Source organism: Triticum aestivum, chromosome 5A, assembly GCF_018294505.1.
Source record: "Triticum aestivum cultivar Chinese Spring chromosome 5A, IWGSC CS RefSeq v2.1, whole genome shotgun sequence".
Classification (NCBI taxonomy): Eukaryota; Viridiplantae; Streptophyta; class Magnoliopsida; order Poales; family Poaceae; genus Triticum; species Triticum aestivum.
In genome coordinates this window covers 268,087,222-268,109,432 of record NC_057806.1, presented here as the reverse complement: position 1 = coordinate 268,109,432, position 22,211 = coordinate 268,087,222, and positions in this window count along the sequence as shown.

The window sequence follows — 22,211 nt, the reverse complement described above, 5'->3', positions numbered from 1 at the left end:
CAGGAGGCGCCTCCGTGGTGGCATGCAGATCTTTGTAGAGATCATAGACACACAAGATCAGATGGAAACCAGAAGACGACGACCCTTGGCGAGGAGGTCCTCGAGACCCCCGGCAAGACCCCTACTGGGGACGATCGCGGTGCCGCAGCGAGACCCTTTCCGGGCCCTCGGCAAGACCCTTGCCAAGGACGCCCGCGAGGCCGCAGCCGTGCCCGCATCCGCCAAGACTCCACCGCCGCTCCCATGCAGCTGCCAGCTCGACCAGCTGAGCAGACATCTACGTGGCAGCATGCGGCCTCTACACCAACTCAGCAAGCACCTTCGTGGTGGCATTCAGAACTTTGTGAAGGCTCCACCACCGCGCCAGCCCAGCGGCCAGCCAACATGGCGCTACAACGTCTCGTCAGCTTGGACGCGCATCAGAACCAGGCGAGGCGACGACAGCTGGGACGAGCTTCTTTGCCGTCCCCAATAAAGCAAGAGGGGCACGTCGGCAGTGCATTAAATGTGTTTGTCCGATGATGCCAGGGGATAGACTCAGCCCCTGTACACCTTTCCACCTCCTGTGTGCCACTGTGGCAACCCCTTTTCGTCTATAAAAGGAGGCCCGAGGCGTACTGAAGGGGGATTCAGATCTTTTGAAATAGAGAGGCACTGCAGCTAGTTCAAGAACACAAGAACACCTCAATACACGTCAAAGCAGGACTAGGGTTTTACGCGTCTCCGCGGCACGAACCTGGGTAAACGATTTGTGTGCTGATCGCCAGACCCGCTCTTCGCACAACCCCGTGCCCGCCAACCGTAGAAGGGATCCTAGTGACCCCATAGGCGTCGTTTCCCACCGACATATACTAATTTTGTACCCATGGATTGCGCCATGGAGCAAAGCCTCAAGAAAACGGAGGTACACATGTATGGAGTATACAGCACGCCCGTCTCGTTCGCGTTCCACCCCAGACGGTCGGTCGGTCTGGCACGCCACTATCCAAATGGAACGCGTGTCATATTGCATTTGCACACACATGTGGGACCGCAATTGAGTACCTACCATAGGCACACTCCCAGGCCCCACAAGTCGGGTGAGTTAATAGAATAGAGAGACGAGCGATAGTACTAGAGAAGTGTTGTACATACGATGGTGCCTGGACGATCCCTGCATGACATGGAAGATCAGTTCGTCCATGTATGTGACCAGACTCTAGCAGACACGCCTGGATTGGCTATCGTCTACATATCGTGCAGGCTGTGTTGTACATGGTTGTAGTTCTGATGAGAAATCTAAAAAAAGGTTTCTTGTCATCTCGCAATATTAGGTGTCATGTGCTTCATATCACTGTGAGGGTTAAACAACGACAATTGAGTTCCTCCAAGGCGCTGGTCATTGGGGGCACATGCACGAAGACTACTCGGCTGCTATCTAGGTCAAGACGGCTATGTTAATTAGGATATCTATCGATGGACCCCCTTTTCTACGAGTTTATCTTTAATTTGAGCTTTGATCCTTGTCTAGTTTGTCCATCGAGATTCATGTTGTTGTCTCCTTTGGGCAGTGAGGTTATGGTTTCTTGTCATGTGGCATTTTTTGATGTTATATGTTATAATCCGGTGCTTCAGATCAAAATGACGACAACTGCGCCTCCGGGGCACATGCATGAAGACTTCTCGACAGTCATTGACGAGGACAAGCTGGCTCCGGTAGACAAAAGAAAACTAGTAGTACTCCACTATATAGGCAGGAGCCTTCGCGCTTGCTTGCTAGTGTTGCTCACCTCACACTGTCTCATCATCTCCAGATCTAAACAGGACATTGGTGGCCGCACACACACACTCTCTCTCTCTTCTCACCACGGGTCACAGATTCAGCCGGATCCTCTCCGCCGGGGAAGGTGAGAAGGTGCAACGTTCACGCGGTCGTCCTCGACGACGGGTCTTACCCACTGCCGGCGCGTCTCGATCAGCGTGCCTTTCCGTTCTCTCCCAAGCACCGCTATCTAGGGAGGGCCTTCGACCCCTTCTTCCTTGTTGTCATAGTGTGGGCAGATCCGGCCTCCCGCCGCCCACCTAGGGACATCCCGGCGACCCTCAGGTATAACTTCCTTCAAAACCGGCCCTGCTCTACTTCTCGAGCTCCCGACATCACTGCATTGGTATCTTTTACTATTACTCAGGCCCCCTCATATATAGGATCGATCGGCTGTTCAAAAGCCACCTAAATTTTTACTCTTAGGAGGTAAAACTAGTGCATGCACTTGAATCTAGTACTACTTGATTCAAACAAGGAAGAAAGGGGGTGGGTGGGGGAAGATTTGTTACCTGAATCTAGGACTTGGTCGAAAGAGGAAATAATAGGGGCGAAAAGTAGCAGAGACTGTCTATCCAACTGGTCTCTTGGTCTAATAGGGAAATAAGGGGAAACACAATACAAACTCAGTATAAACCCGATTTATTGGTTGAAAAGGGAAAGAAAGTGGGGACTGGGGTACAAGTCAACAGAGTAAGTCCAGCACCAGATTTGCTAGCCTCACACAGTATAAGGTGGCTATACCGAACAAAAATGGGACCAACCCAGATATCATGTTCTGATGTTTGTTGCCCCGAGCTACTCTTATGTAATGCCACCGATAAAAAGTAGCAGTCGCGCTGTTAAAAGTAAGGACATGTTAAACCAATGTTGTTTTCAATGTAAAGCCTCCAGTAATATGAATCAATGGCACTTTTTTTCATGTCCTGCTAAATTTCCCATTAAGATAAGTTGCTTCTTTTTGTTAGAAATGCAACTGTCCTGGTCCGCCCACTCTCTCGTGCCCAAATACCAACTTTGTAGCAGTTGTTAATGTAATGTTGCTGGTAAAATGAAGCAATGGCACCATTAAAGTAATGTCATATTTAACAGTTGTCATAGTTAATCCTAATGCCCACACTAATATCTAGCAATGCTACTGCTTTAGAAATTGCTGCTGTCCTTATAGGATTTCCATTCAGATAAGGAACATGCTTCTTTTCATTTGATGTACTATGTTTCATCACTTGTTAGTCACCCTCCTTTCCACCTTTTTGTGCAAACGGAAATATACATTTCACGCTTGATCTTAGTTGAAATGCACAAATGATATCCAAATTATAGTTGAACATTCCAGGAGCTTCACTACCAACCTTGATGTTGCTCAATTTTATTGCAACTAATGAAGAAGAAGCTCTGTGGGTTTCGTTTTCTGATGGAAATGGAACCGGGGCTGGAGCCCTTTTCTTAAAAATAAATGAAGAAGAAGCTGCTAGCTCATTGGACATTGCTTCATTTTAGGTGAACTACACCAAAAGGTCCCATGAATTGAATCATCCATGTTGGTGACTGGTGTCATCCCTTCTACGATGGCATTCACCGCAGATATGGTTCCTGTCATGAGGTATGTTCCTTTTTTGTCTGACCATTTGCCAAATATCCTGCATGTTGAGTCTGCTCTTGTGCTACTATTTTTGCACTGTCATGATAAAGCGATAATGTTATTATATTGCACCTTAATCTAGTGGCACTGTTAATTTGAGGCAATGTTTTGGCACTTCTAGTGCCACTGATTTTTTATATATATCGAAAGAGGGGGTTTCCTCCAATTTCATTAAAGAACCCAACCATAGAGAACCATTATCCGACAACATCTCAGTGTAAACGGGCAGTTATGCAACTACTACTAGAACAGACTGAGTACTAGCAGGAGACAAGTTCTCCACATAAGCTAGGCAGGTAGGTGGACGCAGCACCAGCTCGACCAAGTTTGGATTACAACCCAAATGCTACCACAGAAACATCAGGGGGGGAAGATAGGGACTGAAAAAGCCAGCTTCAGCATCCTAGTCTAAGCACCCCCGGCCTCCATCCTTGCGGCGCAAGGTACACCTCGTTTGCCAGCTGCTCGACCCTAGTGCCCCTGATAAAATGAAGTAATAATACAGTTAAAATAGAGCAAGTGTCATATCTATCATTTCATTTCCAATGTAGATAAAGAAAGTGATTCTCTTTGTTAATATATGTTTCATCAACTAGTCCCATTGTTAATGTTTAAGTGTTTCTGCAAACTGGGGTGCTTAATTTTAGTTGATCTCCACAAAAATAGAGATTGGAATGTCTCAAGGCCCCTCCTTGTACTACCGCTGTACACTGATGTTCGTCACTGGCAGAAGGTGTATCGGGGAGACTTGGGTCGATTTCTAGTATGAGGCGTACCGTATGAGGCGTCGCAGGGCCCATCTCGCCCTCATAGCATGGCATACTATGATACTATCACAATATTTTCTTCTATTTGTTAGTGTATATTTCATCAACTAGTGCCACTATAATGTAATCACTCTTTTTCATTATCTGTGCAAACAAGTTATTCAGCTGCATTTTGGTGGAACTGCACAATACGGATGGAACCGGCATATATGCAAAGTGCGAGGTGTGCCAAGTAAAAATTACCAACACCAACCATGCTCCATGCACACATTGGCATCCACCACCACCAGTGGGATGTGTGGCGCTCTCTATGGATGGATCTTTCTCGGCAGGAAATCCTCTAACCAAATACTAGTAGCTTATATTGGCCGTTTTCTAGGGAGTACTCTTTTCTGAAAGAAACACCAATCTATTTTTTTATTTGTACACAGTGTCACAACGTTGACCCAAAGGTCCAGAGCTATTTTAGGGTGATTGGCATAGTACTTGGAGACTGATTGTAAGCATGATTTTCATTAGCTGTCACAATGATTGTAAGCATGAGCAGATGGAAGATTAGGTTAGTGTGAAGCTTACCTTAAACCCTACCGCCGCCTTTGAAATGAGGCGAGCGTCGAGGGAACCGTGGAGAATGGCGGGGAAGCAACCACTACTAGGAAAAGGCCTACTAGTGGCGCACCTGTTTTGCCTACTAATGGCGCACTACAGGTGCGGCACTAGTACCACGCCATTAGAATTTTTTACTAATGGCGCACCACTGGTGCGCCATTAGTATCTGGTATACTAATGGCGCACCATGCAGTGCACCATTAGTATAGACCATGGTGCGCCATTAGTATGCCTCCCAGGGGGCCATATTTACCCATGTGCTTTGGCATACTAATGGCGGACTAGTGGATGATACGCCATTAGAGTCCTTTTTGAAGTGCGCCATTAGTGTGCTGAGTGGTGCGCCACTAGTATGAATATTAGGGATTTTTTTCTTTTCTGATATTTGCACAAGTTACAAAACATATTACTGCACATAATATAGAGAGCACAACATATAAACATCAGATTCATCGAATACAATAAAAGATTAGTCTCCGAATACAATTCATCATATTAGTCTCCGAATTCAAAAGACCGAACAAAGATAGAACATTACAAGTCTCGAGACTGCGAGTAGCGAGTTTGTCGGAAGTAATACTAATCCTAACAAGTCCTACTAATGATCATCATACAACTTCTACTCGTTACTAATAACAAGTCATACGATCATCATCTTGATAGTCATCGAACCAACCCTACTTAATTGTCCTTAGCACATGATCATCAGTATTAGGCAAGACCTAAATACCCTATTTAAGGTAAAATAGCATAAAACAATATAGACCCTGACTCTCCATTATGGAGAATGGAGATCATCCTGTCTCCAATTCTTGCGCTTCGCTTCCTTTTGCTTCCAAGAACCTCCTTACGACTGTCCATACATTTTTTCCATCCTTTGATTTGCATGTCTCCACTTCTTTTAGAAATCTGGTATGGACAGTTAAGATTCGTAGGATGACCTGGCTGTATGTTCAAAACATTAAGGCTACCTTTCTGATACATCAAATGAGGCACACAATTCTCTGGGATTATCTGTTGAAAAACATAGTAATAACTTCATAGTTAGCAATGATGTACTAGTTTTAGAAGTATGCAAAAGATGCACGCATGTCGTAATAGTAAAAAATCTTACCAGGGTATCTCCATGGTAGTTACCATAGTTGAACACATGCACTAGTGGCACGTATTGACCATAATGTTGAGGAGTTTGATTGTAGATATTGTAATTCTCAATGTCAGTACAAAATCCAACCAGATGATTTTTCTCCTTGTAAGTTGTTAATTCGGAGCCATCGGTGTAGTGGGTTTTGTCTACCATCTCCCGCACATTCTTTGAACAATGAAAATAAGCTATCAATGGAAATAAGCGCAACTATTTTGAAATAAACAATATAAATTAGCTAATAACTATGTTTGAGAAACTCACATAGCGGTAGAATTGGAGGCGTATCAACAAGGACCCAAATGTCCATATTGTCTTGCTCGATTTTAGGATCACCAAGATCCATGGTGACAAGCATACCCTCATCAAAACCATACATATTGCAAAATGCTTCCCAATTTTTGCATCCAAAATGGGTTATGCTCCCAGAATTATACAGATTTACTTTAAAATCCACATCATGATGAGTCCTTAGGTGAATTTTCTTTGTTTCAGAAATTTCATGGTCTTCAAAATCCATCCTCTCCAAGACATAGCGTATTGCACGGCATGGGATAAGCTATACTTGAATTGTAAAATATGAAAATTACATGTTGAAATAGTTGAAGTCATGCTTAATTATGAAAATAACACTTGTCGTCGTTGTGTACCGTTTCAACTTCGAAGGTCTCCTCGAGCTTAATGCTGAAGCGTCGATCATCGTCCAGGTGAGGCATGTCGCACAGACCTCGATCGTCGTGGCACCAGCCGCACTCCCCCGGGAGACTTTCGATGTCCGATGACGACATATCCTACATTCATAATTCAAAACTACATCATCTCTTGCGTTGGGTCCAAGATAATCCACAGTGTGGTGAAAACACGCCCTTCGAACTAGTTTGAGCTATTGGTGAATGGAGATGGTCTAAGATTTTCAGTAGTAAGAAGTGAAGTGGTAATTTTGAGAGCAAATGGTTAGGATGAGTGGTTCCTCTTTCCTGTTTAGCTTTACAATAGAATATTGTTAGTCATGCACACTTGTGCATTTTTAGCCAGGCCTAGTGGAGTTGGCCTAAAAACATTTCTTTCTTTAAGCCTGCTACATCCATATCAAGTATTTATGGTCAAGGTTTAGTAGGGCCATCCAAATAGAATATGTGGTATGGGCTTTTTTAGTAGGTCATCCTACCAGATTAGGGTTTATCGATGACGAGCAACTGACATTAGTAATATAACTATGAGTTGATATCACACTTCTATATGTATAACACAAGAGGCAGTTGATCCTACTTAATTAAGTACTAAGATACCCCGGCCCATGCATTAGTCGCAAGTACCCCATATGTCCTATTTTTAACAAAGTCATGCTAAAATTCACGGAAAATTTCAGCATGACCTTTGCTGAAAATAGGACATATGGAGTACCCAAATTTGCTGGAACGAAAGTTAATCGACATTCCGGCAAACTCAAGGGCCTCTCAGGTTACCTGCAAAATCAGCATGACACAATGGTCGGAGACAAAACCCAGCAAACTAGCACCACAATGTGCCTCTACTTTCATATATATGGATGAAAAGGCCATAGACCATATGGTCCTCTGCTTTCATATGGACAAAAATCAGCTCAACTTATGTGAGCTTCCATTCCAGATCTAATAGGTCACCCAACAAAAAATCATCAATAGTTTAGCAAGTCTGTACCCTCAAGAATGAACATATAGCAATATCTGTTGTCCCCCCATAACATACGGAAATCAAAATCAGCTCAACTTAGATGAAAATTACCTTTGCTGCATGGAATATAACATAACGCAAGGACCCTAATTCTTATACAGTATTAGTGTGATGTATTCCAATGCAGGACAACAAATTATGCTATTATATGTTGACTGTGAGCAAACTACCTATTGAAGCAAAGGCAAATATCTCTGAAGTCTGAACTAAAGCACGGTTTCCTTGCTAATGATCCACAGTCCCACACTACTGAATGGGTTTTTGCAGAACCAAAACAGACATCACAGGAGAGAAGTCCCAGTGGACAAGTCAGAATGGCATAAAAACATGATTGCATACATTAGGGCAGATGTGATTTTGGTACAGCTACACTACTGCAGGCTGCATACATTCAGTCATTCTAAAATTTATTTTAGTCTACTCCTAAAATTCAGCACTAGCAGATCTGCAACACTCCTAAAATACATACATTAGGGCAGATGTGAATAAGAACTCTGTCTAGCATGGCCACTGACCTGTGGATGGCATCTAGACAACACACACACACACACACATACAATACATCACACACACATACAGTTTACTTATCATCTTTTTTTAAACTTAACAAGGTTCATGATTCAGAAATTCCAATGGTTCAGAACTTAAATGATTCAGAACATGATTTACAAGGTTAAGAACTTAAATGTTGTCTCCAACTTAAATCCAGTAACAAGGGAGAGCAAAAACTTTTTGCTGCTGCTGGAGGAGAACAGAGAAGGCCGGTTGTTTGGTTGCAGAATGTGACCAAATCTCCAGGCCCGTGCTGCTGCAACTGCAACCGCAACTTCAATGTTCCAGTTTTACTCAAATTTTCAGTCAAACAATACAGTTTGGATCCTCACCTTTGTTGGGTGGCGAAGGCAGGGATGGTTGCTCATGCCGACGGGGGAAAGTAGAGAGCTTCTGCTAGCTCGAGGGAGGTGCGCCGGAGAGCGAGGTGGACGAGGTTGGCGGCGAGGCGGGGCCGGCGGCGGCGCTGGAACCCTAGCTCGGGGAGGAAATGCATGATTCGGGGCGATGACGACAGTGGCTTGCGGTCCAGTGAAGGGTGGTGGATAGATGGGAGGAGGGGGAGGGGGCGGCGCTGGTGGATGGTTGGTTGGGGGCGGCGGCGGCGGTGGTGGATGCTTGGGAGCGGCGGCAGCGGTGGATGCTCGGGGTGAAGGCGGGCTAGGGATTTGATCTGGCGCGGGGGCGAGGGGGAAAGGGATAGAGGGGGGAAAGGCATAGCAATGGCGCACCTCCAAGGGGTGCGCCATAAGTACATCCATAGCAATGGTGCACCACCGAGGGGTGCGCCATAAGTAACTTTTTTTATTGATAACAATGGCGCACCCTCTCCTGGTGCGCCAATAGTAACTTTTTTTATTATTTTTTTATTGATAACAATGGCGCACCTCATTTGTGAATTGGTATAACATTTATGAATGTGAAAAAATATTAACAAATTCAATACTTTTTATGAGTTAGAAATTCAATACCAGAATAAACACATGAACAAATATTCATGAGTTCAAAAATATAATTGTTACTAGTGGCGCACCTAGGTTGTCGTCGGTGGCGGTGGAGCGGGGGAGGGTGCGGGGGGTGCTTGGCGGCGAGGGGGATCTGGCGAGGGGGGATAGCGATCGAGATGGAGGGGGATCTGGTGCTCCAAGTCTTCGGCGGGGCGGCGTAGTGGGTCTGGGCTCCGAGGCTCCAAGTCTCCGGTGGGGCGGTGCAGTGGATCTCGGTCGGGGCGGCGCAGTGGGTCTGGGCGCCGCGGGTTTCTAGGGTTTGGAGGGCTGGGAAGGCGAGGGAGGGGTGGGTGGGGGCGGCGGAGCCCGGGAGCGAGGTCACTGGTGGGTGGAAGGGGATCGGCGGCGGGGGCGAGAGGCAAGGGGCGAGATGGGTCGGCGCAGTATGGGTGGGGGTGGTGGGATTGGGGGAAGAAAGGGGGTTGGCGAGGGGGGAGGCTTAGCAATGGCGTACCCCCTAGCGGTGCGCCATTAGAATTTTTATTTTGGATAGCAATGGCGCACCCCCTAGAGGTGCGCCATTAGTAATCTTTTTTTTGGATAGCAATGGCGCACTAGTTTTGCAAAAAAGAAATGAAAGTAGTGGCGCACGTGGTGAGTGGTGCGCCATTACTAGTTAAACTAGTAATGGCGCACTGTTACCTGGTGCGCCATTAGTATTTTTGGAAAAATAAAAAAAATTATGTTAGTAGTGGCGCACCATTGGTATGGTGCGCCACTGTTATATAGTAGTGGCGCACCACATGTCTGGTGCAACATTAGTGTCCATATTATCTATAGGCCTTTTACTAGTAGTGAACGTCACGCCATCCGACCTCCTCTTGCGATGGGAGAATGAATACTCCTGTGGCTCCGGCTGGGTCTGCACCCTCACGAACGGCACACCATACTTGATCGATTCGTTATCCTATGGGTGCTCGACCTTCGACCTGTATGCCCACCACCTCCGCCTGACTTTCACCTCGGGCGAATCTGTCTGCTCCATTGCCCAGAGGAGATACTCGATGAACTCGAAGGACTGCGACGTGACAGCCGCCGAGGACTACATTGCCGCCCTCATCATCGCCATCTCGCTCTTTCGCATAAATTGCCACATGGCCCTCAACGTCCTCAAAATCTCCCACACATTGTCAAACCAAGTAAGGATCTCGTTCAACCTGGCTAACTTTGCCTGGTCACCGTTGGCAATCTGCCTGATTCGCTGTTGCACCCTCTCCATAGATGTCCTTTTGAGTGGTCTGGTGCTATCTTTGGAAGATGGGAGGAGAGACTTTGGTCTTGCAATAGAGAAGAGGGAGAGGTGAGACGATGGTTTTGGAATGGATATGATGGAGAGGAGAGGGGTGGTTTTGCAATGGAGAAGAGGGAGCGGCGAGACGGTGGTTTTGGAATGGAGATGATGGAGAGGAGAGGAGGTGGTTTTCCAATGGAGAAGAGGGAGAGGTGAGATGGTGGTTTTGGAATGGAAATGATGGAGAGCAGAGGAGGTGGTTTTGCAATGGAGAAGAGGGAGAGGAGTGTGAGACAGCGATTTAGGATTGGACGAGAGGGCCGACGCGCTGTGACTAGATCAAAATCAAAATCAATTTACCCTTCAATTAATAAAGTGACCCCACATTAACTAGTTCCCATTTTATTTTGGGTCATAAGTGACTATGATTTTCACAAATAAAATATATGTTATACGTTGCAAAAATAATATAATTTAGAAGTACATTCAGATACGAACCAAATGATACCATTTTTGGTGACATGCATTCACATTTTGCTTGTCAAATACAGTAAGTGGTCAAACTTTGACCCAAAATACGCGAAACAAAAAATACTTGTGAGACCAGCACCGCTCCTCTCCTCTCCACCGCCGCTCCTCTCCTGTTCTAATCTAAATCCAGCGCCGCTCCTCTCCTCTTCCATTTCAAAACCACCTCCCCTCCTCTCCTGTTCCAATCCAAAACCAGCGTCGCTCCTCTCCCATTCTAATCCAAAACCAGCGCTGCTCCTCTCCTCTTCCATTCAAAAACCACTGCCGGCAAGTGAAGGTGTGATACGTCTCCAACGTATCTATAATTTTTTATTGTTCCATGCTATTATATTATCTGTTTTGGATGTTTACGGGCTTTATTAAAAACTTTTATATTATTTTTGGGACTAACCTATTAACCCAGAGCCCAGTGCCAGTTTCTGTTTTCCCCCTTGTTTCAGTGTTTCGCAGAAAAGGAATATCAAACGGAGTCCAAACGGAATGAAACTTCGGGAACGTGATTTTTGGAACGAACGTGATCCAGGAGACTAGGAGTTGAAGTCAAGGAAACTTCGAGGTGGCCACGAGGCAGGGAGGAGCGCCTGCCCCCCTGGGCGCACCCCCCACCCTCATGGGCCCCTCATGGCTCCCCTGACCGACTTCTTTTGCCTATATATGTCCATATACCCTAAAAACATCGAGGGACAGAATATGTCGGGACCCCGATTCCAAATCACATCGATCTAGCCGGTAACACCTCATATCACTTTGCAGCCTCACACACGGTACTCCCACGGGTGTCGCCTTACCCTGGCCCGGGACCGTTTGCGCCTTTTGGCTCACGTATATGATTGTGTCGCTAGCATCCATATGACAGAGAACCCAGGCCGACATGACTAGTCGTGAACCCAAAGCGGCACTAACCTATGGGGACGGGCATACATGATTCACATCGAGCATGTCAGTCAGCAGCGTGTGAATCCGGGCTGTAGCACTGGGCTAACAGGACTCCGGGGAACCCGGCTGTAGCAGGCTAGGCAGGACTCCGGATGTCACCGCGTGACATTTCCCTGAAGGGACAGACACAGGAACGAAGTGAAACACATGTCGGCTAGTCAAGTGTCCTGAGCAGTAGTGCTGGGCTAGCAAGACTCCGGTGAACTGGGCTATAGCGGACTACTATGGCTCAAGGAAGCACTAGACTACATTTCCCCATAAGAGAGGCTGCCAAGGATAAACAACTAGATTGTCGGATCCCACACATAGCAATACACGTCACACGTACGCATAACATGCAAGTATGGGTTGTACAACATGGCATCACAACATAACACAACTCATATAGATAAAGGCCCAGAAGAGCCACATAGCATTAAATACAAACAGGGGTCACATGACCCATCATTCAGAGCATACAAGCAACGGAAGCATTACATGTCTGGGTACAAACAACTACAAAAGAAAAAGGCTAAGAGGCCTGACTATCTACAAGTCCCTCCCAAGGGCACAAGATCGTAGCTGAGGTGCAAGCTACTCGTCGAAGTCCAAGTAAACTAGTAAGACCGAAGTCTCCGCTGCAAAAACATAAATAAAACAACATGAGTACAAAGGTACTCAGCAAGACTTACATCAGATCCTATCATACATGCAATTGTATTAAGAAGGTAATGTGGGGTTTAGTTGCAGCAAGCCAGCTTTGACTCAGTGGCTATCCTGTACTACGACAATGAGAAACTTCTTTGAGGTGAGGCAGCGCACACGTGTCCACTAATCACCACATGAATGCACTAGTATGGATTCATCCCCGTCTCCCTACGGGAGGCCATCCATAGCACTCACACTTGTCTTGAGCATTTTAGAGTATCCACTTTAAGTTGTCTATGTACCACATAAGCATCCAAGAAGTCCATAACCGAGGACATGGCTATTCGAATAGATCATGATAACCCTACAGGGGTGTACTTCTTCACACACGCTCTCACCACTTATCACCATGTACATGTCATGTATCTCGGCAACCTTCAAGCGAAAGCCTGGCGAGGGTGTTAGCCACGACCTGACTAACCATACAAGACTCTAGTCCAGGTTTATCGCCTATTCGGGTTCCATCCGCAAGGAGATCTGGTCGGGGTGTCGCTCACGACCCCAAACGATGTGTGCAGGGTTCGCAAGCCCACCTCGCCGGATGGATCTATGCTTGGTACACCATGCCACTTGTGCCTAGTCTGTCCCAAGCCCACCTGGCCGGGTGCCACTTGGTAGACTACTAACACTACCTACAAACACAGGAAACTATTTGCAATTCCTGGACAGAGATCAAGTTGGCTGATAAGTCAAGAGGGGTACTTAAGAATTCCAATGTGTGGTAGTAGCTAGTCATTGGACAACATACACGGAACTCAGTGCTTAAGGATGGTTCCAGTGAGACAACCCACCATGTACTCCTAAATGGCCTCTCACCGCTACCTTTACCAAATCGTGTTCACACGCTTAACTCTCAGCACCAGAACATATCGCAACATTCCAATTCATTCCCGATGAATCAGACCTGATACACTCTAAGCAATAGTAGGCAATGCATGGTAGGAACACAACATGGCTCAATCAACTCCTACACAAGCTAGTGGGTTTTAACTATTTACTATGGCAATGACAGGTCATGCAGAGGAAAGGGTTCAACTACCGCAGCATAAAGTAGTAGTTGAATCGTTGTTGTCATAATGCTATAAATGAGAGCAGGAGCGAGAGAGTAGGATTGTATCTAAATGAAAAAGGGGGTTTGCTTGCCTGGTAGATCAACAGGGGGCACTGCTCCTCTGACAGGTTCTCTGGATCGGTCTCCGGAGCAGGACCTATCGAGAAGGAACGGTGTCAATAATCAAACACAAGCATATGTGACAATATGATGCATGATCATGGCATGAATATGTGATGCTGATTGAGCTAATGCAACTAGCTTTTATTTGGATGAAACCCATTTGAACCAAAGATTCAAATGCATCTCCAAAATAAGCTCTTTATATAAGCCATTTAAGTGTTTCACTTATACAGCAGGTATAATTTGGTTTGACATGCTTGAAACTAGTACATATGGATAGATTGAATTTTTCTGATAATTTTTCATATATAAATTATTTCAATCTGAGCTATGGTTGAATTTATATGAATTTTTGAAGTTTATAGCATTTTCTGGAATTTCCTAATTTATTTTAATACCAAAAATGATATATTGCGTCAGCACAGCGTCATGCTTATGTCAGCAGGTCAATGGCGCTGACCAAGTCAAACCTGGCGTGTGGGGTCCACACGTCAGTGACTCAGTTAGTTAATAGGGGGGGTTTATTTAGTCTAATTAGGATTAGTGGGCGCCGGGCCCACTGGTCAGTGACTAACTAGCTAACTAACCTAGGTTAATTAGTGTTAAACTAATACTAACTAAAAATGTCAGGGGGGTGGCCCACGCGTCAGTGACACAAGGGGAAGGTCAAACCCGGTCAGCGGGGTCAAACCCGCCGGCGAGGCCAGACGCGGCGGAGGGCATCGGAAATCGCCTTCCGGCGACCAAACCCGCGGCGGAGACCACAGAGGCGAAGCCCACGATCGTCCGCACTGATCGGAGCAAGTGGGAGAGGCGGGCGGCCGGAACTTGCCGGAGCGAAGCTCGGGGCGGTGGCCGGAGTTCGGCTTCGAGCGGGAGCGGGCTGCGGGGCACGAGGAGGCCACCCGAGGGGATCTGCGACAACCTCGTGGCACCAGGAGCATGGTGAGGTGCTCGGGCGCCACTAACGCAAGCTAAAATGACGATGGCGCCATGGTCGCCGGTGATGAGCTCACGGGCACTTGAGGGCGATGCTACGGTGCAGAATCGAGCACGAGGAAGGAGGGGAAGCAGAGGAGAGCTCACGGCGGTTATGTGGGCATGCTCGGCGGGCTCGGGGCAGGACGAACGGCGTCAGGGTGTTGAAGGCGATCTCCAGCGGCCAGAGGTGAAACGATGGCGATGGCGGCTCCCGAGGCTTCCCGCATCACGTGGATCGACGGGGAGGTAGAAGGAGATGTGGCGGAGCTCGTGGACTCGACGGAGGGGTGAGGGGACGGCTCTGGCAACGACTACGGCGAACGGCGGCGAGGATGGCGCTCGGCCATGGCTGCGGCAAGCGAGGGAGAAGGCGAGGGGAGAAGTGAGGAGGTCAACCGGATCGGGACGGCACCTGTGACATCGCCCAGTGCATCGCGTTGGCAGGAGAGTGGACAGGCAGGCTAGTGGCGTGGCGGCACGACGGTGCGCGCGTGTCGGCCACACGCCTGTCTGACTGGCGTGAGGACAACGACGACTGGCACTGGGCCAGTGGGCCGGCTGGGCTGCACAGTGCCAGGTAGGTCGGCCCAGGTAAGCTTTCTCCACTTCTGTTTCTTTTCTATTTTTCTGGCATTTGTTCTGACTTAGTAATAAAACTAAACCATTTTATTTAATTCTATCAAATTTTGCAGGGACCTAAGGGATTAATCCAAAGCCCCTCACCAAAATTCAGAATTTTTGGACATATATTGTATATATAGCAAATATATATCCAAAGCAAATAATTATTGGATTAATTCCAAATGCCCAAAATAAATAATTATGAGCTCTTAAAAATGTTGATTTGGTTTTTATCTCTGTCCAATATTTTCAGAGAGCAACATGAGCATTTTCTTGGACCCTTTTGGAGCAATTTTTACTTGGGTCATTTTCAGAAATGATTCTGAGGGTTTCACAAATCCCCATTTCAAATTTCAATGAAATTTAAACATGATGCAAACATGAAGGCTAGCCTAGGTCATACCAGAACTAGGGATGTGACAACTCGCCCCCACTCAAAAATATCTCGTCCTGAGATTCAGGAGTCGGTGGAAAGAAAGTGGGATACTCTAGTCGAAGACGATCTTCACGCTCCCAAGTAGCTTCTCTCTCGGAATGATGAGACCACTAAACCTTGAGAAACTTGATGTGATGACACCGAGTGACACGCTCTGCTTGATCCGGAATGCGGACGGGGTACTCTCGATAAGTGAGGTTATCTTGGAGATCAAGCGTTTCGTGGTCCACTCTGCGGATGGGATCCGAGAAGCAACGCCTGAGTTGGGAGACGTGGAAGACATCATGTACTCGAGAAAGATGTGGGTGTAGTTCCAACTAGTAGGCAACCTCTCCTTGTTTGGCGAGAATGCGAAAAGGACCAATGTAACGAGGAGCCAACTTGCCTTTGATACCGAAACGATGGGTACCCTTCAAAGGGGTAACCCGAAGGTAAGCCTTGTCGCCCAGTTCATAAGCCACTTCCTTATGACGACGGTTATACTGTCTCTTTTGACGAGATTGGGCTGTTTTCAAATTCTCACGAATGATGCGAACTTGCTCTTCTGCCTCCTAGATCATATCCGGTCCAAAGAATTGTCTTTCACCGGTTTCTGACCAGTTCAAAGGTGTTCGACATCTTCGTCTATACAGAACCTCAAAAGGAGCTTTCTTGAGACTGGATTGGCAGCTGTTGTTATAAGCAAACTCGGCGAAAGGAAGACACTTCTCTCAATCCATACCAAATGAGATAACACAAGCTCTAAGCATGTCTTCGAGAATTTGGTTGACCCGTTCCACCTAACCACTTGATTGATGGTGGAAAGCGGTACTGAAGGAAAGATGGGTTCCCATGGCAGTTTGGAAACTCTCCCAGAAATGAGAAGTGAAAAGACTACCATGGTCTGAATTGATCTCTAGTGGAACACCATGAAGTGACACTATTCAAGAAATATATAAGTCAGCGAGCTGACTAGCAGTGATACTCTCTCGAACAGGTAGGAAGTGAGCCACTTTGGAAAGACGATCAATGACTACGAAGATAGCATTATTCCCTCTCTTGGTCTTGGGAAAACCGATGATAAAGTCCATACCAACTTTATCCCATTTCCACTTAGGAATAGCTAAAGGCTGAAGGGTGCCAGCAGGCCTTTGATGCTCTGCCTTACCGCGACGACAAACGACACAGTTAGAAATGAACTGAGCAATTTCTCTCTTCATCCTAGTCCACCAGAACCTCTGGCGTAGGTCCTGATACATCTTAGTGCTACCGGGATGAATCATGAGAGGAGATTCATGAGCCTCCTTAAGAATCAGTTGTCACAGATGTTGATTCTTGGGAACCACCAAGCGATTCTCAAATAAAACAACACCTTGATCATCCATAGAGAAACATCCACCAACTCCCTTCTTAATGTTTCTCTTGATGCGGATAACACCCCTATCAAACTTCTGATCAGTAATGATCTGATCCTCAAGGGTAGGTTTCGCCACCAAGGTAGAAAGGAATCCGTGAGGAGCAATGTGAAGGTTAATCTTACATAATTCCTCATGGAGAAGTGGCTGGCCCTTCTGCAACATGAGATTGTTGCAATATGACTTACGACTTAGCGCATCAGCCATGACATTCCCCTTGCCTGGGGTGTAGGTAATTCCTAAGTCGTAATCTGAGATCAACTCCAACCAACTTCTTTGCTTAAGGTTCAAATCTGGTTGGGTGAAGATATACTTGAGACTCTGGTGATCGGTGTAAATCTCGCAACGTTTACCAAGGAGGTAATGTCGCCAGGTCTTAAGTGCATAGACTATGGCTGCAAGCTCTAGATCATGTGTAGGATAATTCTCCTCATGCGAATGCAACTATCGAGATGCATAGGAAATCACATGGCGATCATGCATAAGAATGCAACCTAGTCCCTGTCGTGAGGTGTCGCAGTAGATAACAAAGTCCTTAGTGAAATCCGGTGGCACAAGTATGGGAGCAGAAGTCAAGCATCTTTTCAGTTCCTGAAAACTGTGCTCACACTGTGGGGACCACTCAAACTTTTTATCTTTCTTGAGAAGTTCTGTGAGAGGTTTGGCCACTATGGAGAAGTTCTCAATGAAGCGGCGACAATAACTGGCTAGACCAAGGAAACTCCTAACTTGTTTAACTATTTCGGGTGGAGTCCAATCAAGAACGGCTTGAACTCTCTCGGGATTGACATCAATGCCCTTACCAGAGATCATGTGGCCTAGTTAGGTCACTTATGGCAACCAAAATTCGCACTTGGAGAACTTGGCATAAAGGCGATGCTCTCTGAGTTTCTCTAACACAAGTCTAAGATGTTCGGCATGTTCTTCCTCGTTCTTCGTGTAAATAAGGATATCATCGAGGTAAACCATGACGAACTTATCTAAGTACTCCATGAAGATCGAGTTCATCAAGTGGGAGAATGTAGCTGGAGCATTGGTGAGACCAAAGGACATGACGGTGTACTCATACTGGCCATAACGAGTGACAAAAGCCGTCTTAGGAATGTCCCCATTTCTGATCTTGATTTGGTGATAGCCTAACCTCAAATCCATCTTTGAAAAGACTAAGGATCCATCGAGCTGATCATACAGGTCGTTGATCCTGGGGAGCGGATACTTGTTCTTTATCGTGACCAAATTAACGGGACGATAATCTACAACCATTCGGTCCGTACCATCCTTCTTCTTGACGAAGAGGATGGGGCAAGCCTAGGGAGAAGAACTAGGATGGATGAAACCCTTTTGCAAGGATTCATCGAGTTGTTTCTTAAGCTCAGCTAGTTCTAAGGGTGCCATCTTGTAAGGTCTCCTAGAAATTTGGGCGGTTCCTGGGATAAGATCTATGACAAACTCTACATCCCTATCAGGTGGAACACCTGGCAGTTCTTCTGGAAAGACATCCGGAAAGTCACGGACTATCGTGATATCTTCAAGGTCTGGAAGAGGGCTGGCATTAAGAGAATAAATCTGAAGCTTTGCAATTCTGGTGGAGACAGTGACTATCTTGCCAGATGGGTGTGTAAGCTGAACGGACCTAGTGTAACAATCAATCTTGGCAAAATGAGCTTTCATCCAGTCCATACCCAAGATGATGTTAATATCTGTAGACTTGAGGGCTACAAGTGAGGCATAGAATACAAGTCTGTCAGCAAGGATTTCATTGCCATAACTTATCCTAGAAGTTTGCCATTTGGATCCAGGAGTTTGAATGAGTAGAGGGGAGGGCATATCACAAAATGACATGTCATGCAAGCGGGCATAACTTTCAGAAATGAAGGAGTGAGATGCTCCAGTATCAAATAGAACCGAAGCTCGATGAAAGTTGACAAGGAGTGTACCAAGAACGACATGTGGATCATCATGAGTGTCTTTAGCTGAGACGTGATGCACACGTCCAAGTTCAGTGGGAGCTGACTTGGCACTGATCATCTGGTGTGATAGCTTACTACCACGGCCAACAGACTTCTCGGGCTGGGGTGGAGCAACACGGGTCTGATTGCAAATACGGGCAATGTGGCCTGGCTCTCCGCACTTGTAACAAATCTTGGAGGTAGGACATGGACCCGCATTGACAAGTGGTCTACCAATAGGCATGTGTGTAGCATATGGTTGAACTGGGTAAGGCGCCACATAAGCTGGCGTCGGTGTGTAGCCAGGCGGAAGAGCAGAGTTCGGAACCCAAATCCGGCGCTTTTGAGAACTAGAACTGGAGGAAGAACCCAAATCACAGGTGTGCTTACGAGACTCCTCGTAAGTGAGTTGAGTTGTCTCTGCATTAATGGCCTTGTTCACAAGAGCCTGGAATGTATTGCAATGATGCAAGTGGAGATCACGACGCAACTTGGGGTTGAGACCCTTCCGAAACCTAGCCTACTTCTTGGCGCCCGTGGACACCTCTTCTGTAGCATAGCGGGCAAGGTTCTCAAACTCTCTACTGTAGGCATCAACAGCCATCTTATCCTGGGTGAAACTACAAAACTCTTCTCTCTTGCGATCAATGAGAGCCTGAGGAATGTGATGCTTGTGAAAAGCCTCAGTGAAAACTCTCCAGGTGGTTATCTGGCCAGCTGGAAGCATAGCCTCATAGTTCTGCCACCAAATACTAGCAGGACCTTCCAGGTGATATGCAACATAGGTGACCTTGTCACCTTCAGCTACGTTCATAGAACGCAGCTTGATAGTGATACTACGGAGCCAGTCATCTGCATCGAGTGGTTCAATGGAATGATGGACGGTGGGTGTTTTCAGACCAATGAAATCATGGATGGTCGCTGACTCTTTGCACTAGGTGCAGTGTTCTCCTCGATACGTGCTAACAAGTGGTTAGACTCACGCTTGTTCCTCTCCATCTCTAACATGAACTCTGCCAACGAAGGTTGGTCGGGAGGATCCTCCTCATCCCTACCACCTCCATGGTTCAGGCAACGAGCAACAGAACTTCGGTTAACTAATGACATCCTGAGAAGCGGAACCAAGGACAAGGTTAACAACAACTATAGGATGCAACATGTAGCACAAGGAAATTTAGTATCTCTCAAACTCCTAGGACAAATCCGGCAGCATAACGGCAGTCAAATTCTCAAAATGAGACATTCTGCAAAAGACGGGGTAGCACCATACTCAACATCATCACTCAAGGTTCTGAGATATTACTAAACAGACTACACCAAAAGTACTCAAACTGGGATATGACTTTGATCAACCAATCCTAAGAGACCACGGAGTAGTAACACGTGATCCTGATAGACAGAAGAGAAAGCCTAGTTCCTTAACCCCGTAGGAAAGATAGGATGACTCAGATCAGAAGGGCAAGAGGTGAAAGGAGTAAAAAGAGCCTTACGTTCCCTTCCACAATCAATTCCCTTATATAACTAAAGAGTTTCTAGACTCAACTTCAACCAGGTTGGCTTAGAAATCCTACAGGCAGTCAGGCTCTGATACCAAAGTTGTTGGGACCCTGATTCCAAGTCACATCGATCTAGCCGGTAACACCTCATATCACTTTGTGGCCTCACGCAAGGTATTCCCACGGGTGTCGCCTTACCCTGGCCCGGGACCGTTTGCGCCTTTTGACTCACGTATATGATTGTGTCGCTAGCATCCATATGACAGAGAACCCGGGCCGACATGGCTAGTCGTGAACCCAAAGCGGCACTAACCTATGGGGACAGGCATACATGATTCACATCGAGCATGTCGGTCAGCAGCGTGTGAATCCGGGCTGTAGCACTGGGCTAACAGGACTCTGGGAAACCCGGGCTGTAGCAGGCTAGGCAGGACTCCGGATGTCACCGCGTGACATTTCCCCAAAGGGACAGACAAAGGAACAAAGTGAAACACATGCCGGCTAGTCAAGTGTCCTGAGCAGTAGTGCTGGGCTAGCAGGACTCCGGTGAACCGGGTTGTAGCGGACTACTATGGCTCAAGGAAGCACTAGACTACATTTCCCCATAAGAGAGGCTGCCAAGGATAAACAACTAGATTGTCAGATCCCACACATAGCAATACACGTCACACGTACGCATAACATGCAAGTATATGATGTACAACATGGCATCACAACATAATGCAACTCATATAGATAAAGGCCCAGAAGAGCCACATAGCATTAAATACAAACAGGGGTCACATGACCCATCATTCAGAGCATACAAGCAACAGAAGCATTACATGTCTGGGTACATACAACTACAAAAGAAAAATGCTAAGAGGCCTGACTATCTACAAGTCCCTCCCAAGGGCACAAGATCGTAGCTGAGGTGCAAGCTACTCGTCGAAGTCCAAGTAAACTAGTAAGACCGAAGTCTTCGCTGCAAAAACATAAATAAAGCAACGTGAGTACAAAGGTACTCAGCAAGACTTACATCAGATCCTATCATACATGCATTTGTATCAAGAAGGTAATGTGGGGTTTAGTTGCAGCAAGCCAGCTTTGACTCAGTGGATATCCTGTTCTACGACAACGAGAAACTTCTTTGAGGTGAGGCAGCGCACACGAGTCCACTAATCACCACATCAATACACTACTATGGATTCATCCCCGTCTCCCTACGGGAGGCCATCCATAGCACTCACACTTGTCTTGAGCATTTTAGAGTATCCACTTTAAGTTGTCTATGTACCACGTAAGCATCCAAGAAGTCCATAACCGAGGACACGGCTATTCGAATAGATCATGATAACCCTGCAGGGGTGTACTTCTTCACACACGCTCTCACCACTTATCACCATGTACACATCATGTATCTCGGCAACCTTCAAGCGGAAGCCTCGCGAGGGTGTCGGCCACGACCTGACTAACCATACAAGACTCTAGTCCAGGTTTATCGCCTATTCGGGTTCCATCCGCAAGGAGATCTGGCTGGGGTGTCGCTCACGGCCCCAAA